Raw genomic sequence first — 13,090 nt, 5'->3', positions numbered from 1 at the left:
ATAGCTTTGCTGTAGATTTCTCTAGATTTTATGCATATAGAATCATGTCATCTGCAAACAGTGAAAGTTTACTTCCTCCTCTCCAATTTGGATGCATTTTATTCTTTTCTTGCCTAATTGCTCTAGCTAGAACTTGCAGCACAATGTTGAATAACAATGGTGACAGTGGGCATCCCTGTCTTGTTCCTGATCTTAGAGGGAAAGCTTTGAGTATGATGTTAGCTGTGGATTTTTCATATATTGCCTTTATTATACTGAGAAAGTTTCCTTCCATTCCTATCCTTTGAAGTGTTTTCACAAAGAAAGGATGTTGAATTTTGTTAAATGCCTTTTATGTATCAATTGAGATGATCTTGTGGTTCTTCTGCTTTGATTACATTAATTGCTTTTCTTGTGTTGAACCAGCCTTGCATACCTGGAATAAACCCCACCTGGTCGTGGTGTATAATTCTTTTAATGTGCTGCTGGATTTGATTTGAGTATTTTTTTTGAGGATTTTTGCATCTGTATTCATTAAAGAGATTGGTCTATAATTTTCTTTTGTTTGTAGTATCTTTGTCTGATTTTGGTATTAGGGTGATGTTGGCTTCATAGAACAAGTTGGGTAGCTGAGCAGGATTGGTACTAATTCTTTCTTGAATGCTTGGTAGAATTCACCTGTGAAGCCATCTGGTCCCGGGCTTTTCTTTTTTGGGGAGCTTTTTGATGACTGACTTAATCTCTTTCCTTGTGACTGGTTTGTTGAGGTTGTCTATTTCTTCTCAGGTCAATGTTGGTAGTTTATGCTTTTCTAGGAAGTTGTTCATTTCATGTAAGTTGTCCAGTTTATTAGCATATAGTTGCTCATAGTATCTTTTCATTATCTCCTTTAATTCTGCAGGGTCAATAGTTATGTCTCCTTTCCCATTTCTGATTTCATTTATTTGCATCTGCTCTCTCTCTCTCTTGCTCTCCTTTTTTTTTCTTTTTTCTTTTTTCTTTTTTTTGTTAGCCTAGCTAGGGGTCCATCAACTTTGTTGATTTTCTCAAAGAACCAACTTCCGGTTTTGTTGATTCTCTCTATTGTTTTCCTGTTCTCATTTACTTCTGCTCTAATCTTTGTTATTTCTTTCCTTCTGTTTGCTTTGGGATAATTTGCTGTTCTTTCTCTAGTTCATCCAGGTGAGCAGTTAATTCCTCAAATTTTGCTCTTTCTTCTCTTTTAATATAGGCATTTAGGGCAATAAATTTCCCTCTCAGCACCACCCTTGCTGCATCCCATAAGTTTTGATATGTTGTGTTTTCATTGTCATTTGTCTCAAGGTATTTACTAATTTCTCTTGTAATTTCTTCCTTTACCCACTGGTTTTCTAAGAGTGTGTTGTTTAGTCTCCATATATTTGTGAATTTTACAATCTTCTGCCTGTTATTTATTTCCAACTTCATTCCATTATGATCTGAGAAAGTGTTTTGGTGCATAAATATTTATGTTTGGTATGTTTTCTTGATGAATTGACCCTGTTATTAATATATAGTGAACTTCTTTGTCTCTTTTAATTGTTTTACTCTTTTTAAAAAAATTTTTTTATTTTGAAATAAATTCAAAGTTATAGGAACAGTTGCAAAAACAATACTAACCCCATACACAGAATTCCATCATACCCTGACCTCCCTCCCCCGATAGCTCAATCCACCAACTTTAACATGCTGTCACATCGCTTTTTCTTTCCCTCCCTCCCTCCCTATCTATCATCCATCATCTATTGCTCTGTCTTCTGAACATATGAGAGCTAGTTGCACACATCCTTGAACATACACTATAATTCACGTATACGCTTCCCATGAACAAGAACATTCTTTTATGCAATCCCATTAAGCGCAGCTAAGAAGTACAAGAGATTCAACAATGATACAAAGCTTACATTCTATATTTCCTTTTCCTTTATGTTTCAACTGTGTCCTTTTGAGCCACCTGTCCTCTATCCTCCAATCCCATCCAAGTTCATCATTGGCATTCAATTGTCATCTATTTAGACTGTCTTTTTTTTTTTTTTTCAATTGTGGAAACATATATACAGCCTAAATCTTCCCATTCCACCCGCTCCCTAGCCTTCCATTAGTGGGATTAATCACATTTAGAATGTTGTAATGCTCTTTCCCACCATCCATTATTAGAAATTTCCCTTCACCTCAGTTGTTTTACTCTTGAAGTCTAATTTATTTGATATGAAAATTGCTCCTCCTGCTTTTTTCTGGTTGCTATTTGCATGAAATATCTTTTTCCAACCTTTCACTTTCAGCTGATTTTTGTCCTTGTGTCTAAAGTGAGTTTCTTGTAGACAGCATATAGATGGGTCCTGTCTTTTAATCCATGCTGCCAGTTTGTGTCTTTTTACTGGGGAGTTCAATCCATTAACATTTCGTGTTATTACAGTAAGGGCAGTAGTTTCTTCTACCATTTTGTCTTTTGGATTTTATATGTCATGTCTTATTTTTTTCACTCTCTCCTTTTACCCTTCCTGATAATCTTCATTTCTACACTCTTCTCCAAACCTCTCTCCTGTTTTCTCCTATCAGCCTGTAGCACTCCCTTTAGTATTTGTTATAGCACCAGTCTCTTATTCACAAACTCTCTCAGTGTCTGTTTATCTGAAAATATTTTAATCTTGCCCTCATTTTTGAAGGACAGTTTTGCCAGATATAGAATTCTTGGTTGGCAGTTCTTATCTTTCAGTATCTTAAATATATCATGCCATTGTCTTCTCACCTCCATGGTTTCTGAGGAGAAATCTTTACACAGTCTTGTCAAGCTGCCCTTGTATATGATGGATTGCTTTTCTCTTGCTGCTTTCTGAATTCTCTCTTTGTCTTTGGCATTGGACAATCCGATTATTAAGTGTCTTATAGTAGGTCTATTGGGATGTATTCTGTTTGGGGTATGCTGTACTTCTTTTTTTTTTTTTTATTAAATTCAGTTTTATTGAAATACATTCACACACCATACAATCATCCATGATATACAATCCACTGTCCACAGTATGATAGCATAGTTATGCGTTCATCACCACAATCTATCTCTGAACATTTTCCTTACATCAGAAAGAACCAGAACAAGAATAAAAAATAAAAGTGAAAAAAAAAACACCCAAATCATCCCCCCATCCCACCCCATTTGTCCTTTAGTTTTTATCCCCATTCCTCCACTCATCCATACACTAGATAAAGGGGGTGTGATCCACAAGGTCTTCAAAATCACACTGTCACCCCTTGTAATCTACATTATTATATAATTGTCTTCAGGAGTCCAGACTGCTGGGTTGGAGTTTGGTAGTTTCAGGTATTTACTTCTAGCTATTCCAATACATTAAAGCCTAAGAGGTGTTATCTATATAGTGCATAAGAATGTCCACCAGAGTGACCTCTCGACTCCATTTGGAATCTCTCAGCCACTGAAACTATTTTGTCTCATTTTGCATCCCCCTTTTGGTCAAGAAGACACTCTCAGTCCCACGATGCCGGGTCCACATTCATCCCCGGGAGTCATACTCTGTGTTGCCAGGGAAATTTACACCCCTGGGAGTTGGGTCCCACGTAGGGGGGAGGGCAGCAAGTTCACCTGTTGAGATGGCTCAGTTAGAGAGAGAGAGGGCCACATCTGAGCAACAAAGAAGTACTCAGGGGGAGACTCTTAGGCACCATTACATACAACTTTAGACTCTCCTTTGTGGTAATGAGCTTCAGAAGGGCAAGTCCCATGCTCAAGGGCTCAGCACATCAAACCACCAGTCCCAATGTTTGTGACAACATACGCTAGGGGATCAGCATCTCAAAGTTTAGAGATAGGCCTTACAATTCAGGGATAGAGTTAACTGCTGTAAGAGCTTACAATCTAGGGACTACTACAATTATTGTGTCCACATTAGGCTATGTTCTAAGATTCAATTTTGAGTTTACACATTGTAGTTAGTCCATATTGGTGAGGCATCATCCCTCTCACCATGTTTTCTCCAACACTTTTACTCCTATATATATATTTTTCCTACAATTTTATAGAGTTATATTCCCATACCATACATTTATCCACAGTGTACAATCAGTTGTTCATGGTATCATCATAAAGTTGTACATTTATCACCACAATCATATGCTGTACTTCTTAAATCTATAATTTTATGTCTCTCATAAGAGTTGGGAAATTTACAGTGAATATTTCTTCTATTACTCTTTCTGCCCCCTTTCCCTTCTCTTCTCCTTCTGGGACACCCATATACATATATTCATGCACTTCGTGTTGTCACTCAGCTCCCTAAGACCCTGCTCATATTTTTCCATTCTTTTCACCATCTATTCTTTTGTGTGTATGAATTAAAATGTCTTGTCTTCCAATTCACTGATCCTTTCTTCTGCCTGTTCAAATCTACTGTTGTTTCCCTCCATTGTATTTTCATCTCCTCCATTATGCCCTTCATTCTCATATGTACTGCCATTTGTTTTTTCAAGTTTTATGAATTCTTCTTTATGGTCATCCAGTTCTTCCTTATATCCTTCATCTCTTTTGCCATATCTTCCCTCAGTTCATTCCATTGAGTTTTGAATTGATTTAGGCAATTTGTTTGAACATCTTTAATTAGTTCTTCCCTCAGTTCATTGAACTGATTAGTTGTCTCAACTCCTGTTTCTCAGTTGAACTATTAGTTTGTTCCTTTGGCTTGTCCATATTTTTGTGTTTCCTAGTATGGCTCATTATCTTAAGCTGTCTAGGCATCTGACTTTTTTGATTTGTTTATTCTGGATCTTGCTTTCACTCTTTTACCTAGGATTTTCTTGTTGGTTGGCTTTGTTCTCTAACCTTTGGTGTTCAGTTCAGCTTATTCTAGGCCTTTAACTTAGGTTCTATTTAGTTGATCAGAGTTTTTCACCCCTTGTTTTTCTGTTTCTTGCCCTTCCTCTATGTAGCCTTTTTTTGAGAGGGTCTCCTCAGATATGTTCAACTCCAGTCAGGTTTTCCCAGTCCAGAGGGGCCCAGGTCTTAGGAAGAGGATATGGAGTTTCCCCAAGAATGAGACCCTCCTGTGAAGCCTTTAGACTCTGTGCTTTTCCTATCCTGTCCAGCAGGTGGCACTTGCCAGCCCACAGCTCCTCTACCAGTGTAAGAAAGTGTGGAGCCTTTAGTTCTCCAGGTGACTCTGACCCTGTCAGGGGTGTGGGTGGCTCCCTTTAGTGTATTTTTTGATTCTTTGTTTGTTTTCACCTCAAAAAATTTTTATTTCCTTACCTGTGGGATGTCTACTCCAACAGTGTTATTAGATTTCACTGATAAAATTTGTATAAAGCCCTTATAATAAAATCTGGTACTTAATAAGTGCTCAATAGATGCTCCTTAATATATATTTTAGTTTTTAGAATGGCTGAAATTTTAATTTAACAAGAACACCCTGACAATGACAGGTGCTGGAAAGGACCTGAACATTCATGAATTACTGATGAGAATTTAAAACAGCACAGCCACTCTGGAAAACAGTTGGGCTGTTTCCCACAAAGTTAAACATACACTGAACATACCACTCAGAAATCCCACTCCTAAGTATTTACTGAAGAGAAACAAAAGCCTATGTTTACCTAAACCTGTATGTAATGTTTATAGTGGCTTTATTCATAATTGCCAAAAGAGAAACAACCCAGATTCTCCTCTTCTTGGGAATGGTAAACAAACTGTGGCACCTTGATACCATGGAATACTACTCAATGATAAAAAAGGAACAAACTGCTGGTATACACAACAACAAGGATGGATCTCTGATGCAATTATGCTAATGAAGGGAGCCAGTATCAAAAGGCTACATACATACTGTATGAGTCCATTTACATGACATTCTGGAAAAGACAAAATGATAAAAGTTTAGTGGTTGTCAGGAAAAAATTGGCTATAAAGGGGCAAAAAAATTTGGGGGGTGATGTAACTCCTATATCTTGACTGTGGCAGTGGTTACTTGATAGTAGGCATTTGTCAAAACTCATAGAACTGTACTCTAAAAAGTGTGAATAATCCTGTATGAAGTGATCTTAGTAAACATGACTAAAAACAAAACAGTCTTAAAAAAACCCTCAAAACCTTCCAATCACTTCCAGTTGTAGTTGGAATGAGACTCAGATCCCTTAGCCAGGTCTTCTGCTCTCCAACCTCTCTGATCATTTCTCCCCTTGCTTCCTTTACTCCATCCACCCAGACAGCTTTCCACTAAAATCGCCAGCTTGTTTCTGCCTTGGGGTCTTTGCGCTTGCAATCCCTTCTAGAGCTGGGGCAAACTGGGGTGCCAAAGTGCCCAGCACTGGCCTTTAAGTGAAGCAGTCAGCTGTGTGACCTTGGACAAGTTACTTTACTTCTCGGTGTCTTAGATTCTTCAGGTTGTAGTATGTATTGTGGATAGGATATCCATTGTATAGACAATAACACAGTTTAAATCATCACCTGTTGATGGACATATCCAGTTTGGGGCTATTACAAATAAAGCTGCTATGAATATTCATGTAAAAGTCTTTGTATGGATATATGCTTTCTTTTCTATTGAGTAAATACCCAGGAAAAAACGTCTGAGTCATATGATAGGTGAATGTCTTCTTCTAAGAAACTGTCAAACTGCTTCTCAAGTGACTGTACTAGTCCACATTCCCCCCAGCACTGTCTGAGTTCCAGTTCTTCCACATCCTTGACAACACTTAGTATGAGCAAGTCTTTAATTTTAGCCATTCTGGTAGGTCTGTAGTAGTATCTCATTGTGGTTCTAATTTGCATCATTTCCCTAACAACCAATGATAAATATCTTTTTATGTTCTTATTTGTCATCTGCATGTCTTCTTTGGTGAAGTGTTCAAATCTTTTGCTTTTGTGTGTGTGTGTGTGTGGTTTGTTTTCTTATTGAATTGTAGAGTTCTTTATGTATTCTGGATACTAGTCCTTTCATTCCTACAATTTTTATTATGTTTATTTTTATAGTTTCAAATTCTTCTTTATACTCATCCATTGTCTTCTTAATATTCTTTAACTCATTATCCATATTTTCCTTCATCTCCTTGAATTGATTCAGGATTTTTTCTTTAACCTTCTTTGATTCATTGTTCCAAATTCTGTGTCTCCTCTGAAGTTTTTGCATGTTTTTGTGTAATTGTTTCACCTCCATGTTAATACTTCCTTTCCTCTGTTCTTTCTCTGGAAATCTTGATCTGTTTGTTCTTGTGCAGAATTTTCTCCCTAGCTCCTAAGACTTAAGTTCTCTACCTCACTCAGGGTCCTTTTATCCTTACACTTTGCAGTTCTGGTACCCTCCTGTCTTATAGCAGCTCAGGTTAACCCCTGCCCCTTTTAGTTTTGTCTATGTGAGACTTTTATGCCCCCCTCCCAATTTCTTCCCTATTAGAAATTGACCCCAGGGAGCCAGATGGGGTCAATCAAGAAAGGTGGGTCCTTCCAGAAATGTCTGTTTTGCATTTAGGTGGTCCAGCTGACAGAAACTGGAATTACTGCCAGAATTTCTACCACAGTCTCCCCCCACCCCTACCCCAGGGGCCCTTTTGTATGCAGCATTCCTCAGAGGCTTGTGTTCCACACTGGGTCTCTGTGGACTTGGGTCTCTGTGACTGATATGTGTATGTGTGGGGTTCTATCTCATTGCTGCCAGTGGCTCTATAGTTTCTGTCTGCAGTGGGAGGGAACCAAAGTTGACTCTGAGAGACTCTCAAGGTGGGTGGGACCAAGTGATGGGGAGGGGAACAGGAGCAGATCAGTGGGTCTGGGCTGGTAATTTACTACTTCATGTTTTTTTTTTTTCGTTGATTCAGTGTTTGTGGAGTCCTTCTCCAGTCTCTACTGTCCTCCAGAATTCTAAGCAAGTAGGATTTGTCCTTTTATTCACTGAATCTCTGTGGAGGTTTTATCAGGGGATGTCTTATATCACTATGTTGATGATGTCACTCCTCCCTTTCTCTTTTATCATCTCCCACCCATACTACTATCTGTCAGCAAATTCTGTTCTATTCTGCAGGTTGTCTTTTTACTTTCTTGGTAATGTCCTTTATGCACAAACATTTTTAATTTTGATGAAGTCCATTTTATCTATTTTTGTTGTTGTTGTTGCTCATGCTTTGGTATAAAATCTAAAAATCCATCACCTACTACAAGATCCTGAAGATATTTTCCTATGTTTTCTTTTAAGAGTTTTATAATATTAGTGCTTATATTCAGGTCATTGATCCATTTTGAATTAATTTTTATATATGGTGAGAGGTAGGGGTCCACATTCATCCTTTTGCACGTGGATTTCCAGTTTTTATGCAAACACCATTTGTTGAGGAGACTGTTCTTTTCCCATTGAATAGACTTGGTACTGTTGTCAAAAATCAACTGACCATCGATATGTGGATTTATCTTTGGACTCTCAATTCTATTTCATTGGTCTATATGTTTATCCTTGCCAGTACCATGCAGTTTTAATTACTGTAGCTTTGTAGTAAGTTTTGAAGCAGGAAGTGTTCGTCCTCCAATGTTGTTCTTCAAAATTGTTTTGGCTGATAGGGGCTCCTTACAATTCCATGTGAATTTGAGGATCAGCCTTTCCTTTTCTGCAAAAAAGCCTGCTGGAATTTTGATAGGGATTGCATTGAATTTGTAGGTCTGTTTAGTAAGTACTGACATCTTGACAATATTAAGTCTTCCAATCAGTGAACATGAGACATCTTTCCATTTAGTTAGGTCTTTCAAGAGACTGAAAACTAAAATGGTTTGTAGTTTTCAGTGGACAAGTCTTTCACCTCCTTCGTTTATTCCTATGTATTTTTTTCTTTTAGATGCCATTTTCAATGGAATTGTTTTCTTAATTTCCTTTTCAAATTGTTCATTACTGGTCTGTAGAAAGCTGACTTCTGCATCTTTATGTTAAACCCTGCAACATTGCTGAATTTGTTTCTTAGTTCTAGTATCATTTTTGCGGATTCTTTGGGATTTTCTATATATGGGATCATGTCATCTTTGAATGGGGATAATTTAATTTCTTCCTTTCTAATTTGTATGGCTATTATTTCTTTCTCTTGTCTGATTGCTCTGGTGAGTAGTTACATTATAATGTTGAATAACAGTGGTGACTGTCTTCATCCTTGTCTTGTTCCTGATCTTAGGGGGAAAGCTTTCAGTCTTCCACTATTGAGTCTGATATTTGTTGTGGGTTTTTTATAAATGCCTTTTATCGTGTTGAAAAAGTTCCCTTCCATTCCTATATTTAAGTGTTTTTATCATGAAAGAATTTTGTATTTTGTCAAATGCCTTTTTAGCATCAATTGAGATGAACATTTGTGTTCTCTTTTCCTTCATTCTATTAATGTGGTGTATTACATGGGTTAATTTTCTTATGTTGAACCATCTGTGCATTCCTGGTAGAAATCTCACTTGTCATAGTGTATAATCCCTTTAAATACTGTTGTGTTTGGTTTGACAGTATTTTATTTAGGATTTTTGCATCTACATTCATAAAAGATATTGGTTCGTAATTTTCTTTTCTTGTAATATCTTTATCTGGCTTTAGTATTAGGGTAATTCTGGACTCATAAAATGAGTTAGGGAGTAATCCCTCATATTCTTTTTTTTTTTCCCAACAGTTTGAGACGGATTGCTGTTATATCTACTTTAAATATTTTGTAGAATTCAGCAGTGACACCATCTGGTCCTGGACTTTTCTTTGTTGGAAGAGTTTTAATTACAGATTCAGTCTTGCTCGTTACGTATCTGTTGAGATTTTGTTTCTTTGTATAATAGATTAGGTAATTTGCATGTTTCTAGGAATTTGTCCTTTTCATCTAGGTGTTCTAATTTGTTGCATATAATTGTTCATAGTACCCTCTTTTAAAAAAAAAACTTTATTTATCAAAAAGTTAAAAAAACATTTCAAACAAAACAAAGAAATAAGAAAAATATCCTAAAATAACTACATTGCTTCCAATATGCTCCTACCATACCCCAAGAAAATTAATGAACTATAGTCACTCCTGAGCATTCCTATATAATTAAGATTACCCTCAGTATGTTATCTGTTCTTATTAGATTATTGTTCCCCCTTCACTAGTTGCTGTCTATCTCTAGGTCCCTATATTCTACAATATAAGACACTTGTTTTACATTTTTCACAAAGTTCACATTTGTGTTATCATACAATACCTCTCCTTTTTATCTGACTTATTTCACTAAACAGTATGTCCTCAAGGTTCATCCATGTTGTCATATGCTTCACGACCTCGTTCTTTCTCACTGCTGCATAGTATTCCATTGGATGTATGTACCACAGTTTATTTATCCACTTATCTGATGTAGGACATTTAGGTTGTTTCCATATCTTGGCAATTGTGAACAATGCTGCTATGAACATCGGTGTGCTTTCAGGTCCTCTGGGTAAATACCAAGAAGTGAAATTGCTGGATCGTAGGGTAACTCAATACCTAGTTTTCTGATGAACTGCCAAACTGTCTTCCAGAGTGGCTGTACCATTATACAGTCCCACCAGCAATAAATAAGAGTTCCAATTTCTCCACATCCTCTCCAGCATTTGTAGTTTCATGTTTGCTTAATGGCAGCCATTCTCATTGGTGTGAGAAGATACCTCATTTTGGTCTTGATTTGCATCTCCTTAATAATTAGCGAAGATGAACATTTTTTTTTCATGTGTTTTTTAGCCATTTGTATTTCCTCTTCAGAGAAACGTATTTTCATATCTTTTGTCCATTTTATAATTGGGCTATTTGTACTGATGTCATTGAGTTGTAAGATTTCTTTATGTTTACAAGATATCAGACTCATCAGCAGATAGTTTCCAAGTATTTTCTCCCATTGAATTCGCTGTCTCTATCTTTTTGGCAAATTCCTTTGAGATACAGAGGCTTTTAATTCTGAGGAGTTCCCATTTATCAATTTTTTCTTTCATTGCTTGTGCTTTGGGTATAAGGTCTAAGAAGCAACCTCTTAATACTAGGTCTTGAAGATATTTCCCTACATTATCTTCTAAGAGTTTTATGGTGGAGTCTCTGTGTGCCCTACCAGACATTTGTTTTGGCTTTTGATTTTGTTTGGAATTGATGATTGAGAAAGACATGTGGAATGCAGTTACTAAAAGCTGTATACAAAGGGAGAAGGGCAACTGTTTGATTGTAAAAATAAAACTAAAAAGTAAATAAATAAAAGCTTTTGTGATAGTTGGTCAAAGAAAAGTGAGAAGCTATGGAAGTGAGGAGTCAAGATAATGAGGAATGATGATGACCCAGGGAAAGGGAGAGAAAAGCACTATTCCTTGGTTTTGCTGAATAAAGGATTGGTATATGAAGAAAGTAAGAGATAGAAGATGGTCATGCATAGATAAAAAAGGAAATAGAAATGAATATGGGGGTAGAGGGTAGCAGGAAGGAGTAAATCTTGGTTGTATGAGAATTCGAGGCAGTTGTTCTTCCTCTAGAATAGTCTCTGGGTTGATCCTTGAAAATTAGGAAAATTTTATCTTTAAATCCTTCACATTATTCTCCCCTTTCTTTTGTTTGTATCTGACTCTTCCTCTTCAATCACAGACATGCCCTTAATCCAAACTCATAATCCATGAAGCCATCATTTCCACTGGGATCCAATCCCCAAACTTTCCTGTTCTAACCCTCTTCTTGAAACCAGTTAAAGGTCCAGAATGACTTTTCCTATCTTATTCCTGTGAGAGGAGAATTGAATGGAGAAAACACTCAACATGATTCAGTTTATGATTTCCCAGATATAGCTGAAGTGAAGAACACAGACCCATGCAGCTTCCTTGGATACTGAGAGCTGAATATGGTTATTAACCAGAATAGATTCTTTCACCCAATTGGACCAAACCATCCTTTTCAGGTTACTTTTCAGGCACCACTTATACTATGAATAATCCTATGTAGGAACCACATTGCTTTTGCCCCCATTATGCCACTAAAATTGCTCTTACCAAGATCAACAGTGATCTTCCAATTGCCAGATCCGCTGGACACTCTCCAGTCTTCATATTCTTTTATCTCTCAGAACCTCTGGATACCACAAATCAGCTCCTTTTTCTTGAAGATCTCTCCTAGCTCACTCTTATATCAGTCAAGAACGATTTTGGCTGTAGGTAGTAGAAAACTTGTTTAACAGTGGCTTAAAACAAAAGGACAGTTGTTTAATTAAAAAGAAGTCCAGAAGTGGGAAATTTCATGTTGATTCAAAAGCTCAAGCATGTCATCAAGGACCCCATCTGTTTCCTCTGTTATCCTTAGCATGTTGACTTTTTGTCTTCATTGCTCTTTGTTGTCACATTTGTGGTCACTTGATGGCCACAGCAGCTTCAGGACTCATATCTTCATGGCTTTGTAGCAAAAGACTTTTTTCTCTCAAGGTTCTGTCTTTTTAATCCGAAAAGAAAAAACTTCCCACGAGAATCCCAGCAGACTTCCTTTCTTATTTCATTGGCCACAACTGAGTTCCATGCTCACCCCTAGAAGCATCACTGGCAAAGAGAAATGGAATTACCAGGATTTGTTTAGATCAACTGTGATTTGCCCCTTATTTTGGGGGAAGGAATTTACCTTCCTTGAAATCAAAGTATCTGAGCAAAACTGGGTAGAAGTAACATAAAGAATAGCTTTTGGGTAAGTGTGGCAGAGACTGGCTTCTTTTTTTGCTAACTTTTGTCTCTTTTACTCTTGGATGCACACCTAGATTGTACTTCCTAGCCTCTTTTTGTAGTTAGGAGCATCCAGTGTAATGGGTTCAGAAGAGATGTACAGATTTGCTACCTCCAGGCCTGTCATATAAAGTCTTCCCACACAATCCTCCATACCTTCATATTATTTTCTCTTTCTCCTTCCTTTTTTTTTTTTTTTTTTGATATCCAGATGCATAGAATCGAGTGGAAAAATCCAAGGCTCCAGGGAATCGTGAAACCACAAGACTCTAGATGGAAGGTACCTGAATCCCTGAATGACTTCATGGAGCAGAGCAACCCTCTCACCTCTGGCACTTTGTCTTAGACACCCTTAATAGACTGATGATGTAAGCAAGCAATAAAACTTAATGTTAAGCCATTGA

The 13,090-nt window shown here is 37.1% G+C and overlaps 1 protein-coding gene across 1 annotated transcript in view; it reads left to right on the top strand.

Moving 5' to 3' along the window:
- Window positions 1-13,090, top strand: part of DCLRE1B (DNA cross-link repair 1B) — a 67,954-nt gene extending 54,864 nt beyond the window's left edge. Inside the window, exon 5 of the transcript XR_005215267.1 lies at window positions 12,898-13,090. The gene's annotated coding sequence lies outside the window, so the exon portion shown is untranslated. The remainder of the gene's footprint in view (window positions 1-12,897) is intronic.

This window comes from Choloepus didactylus, chromosome 2 (assembly GCF_015220235.1).
Source record: "Choloepus didactylus isolate mChoDid1 chromosome 2, mChoDid1.pri, whole genome shotgun sequence".
NCBI classification, from domain to species: Eukaryota; Metazoa; Chordata; class Mammalia; order Pilosa; family Megalonychidae; genus Choloepus; species Choloepus didactylus.
Note: the sequence above shows the minus strand (reverse complement) of the source record. Positions and strands in the feature narration are given on the sequence as shown.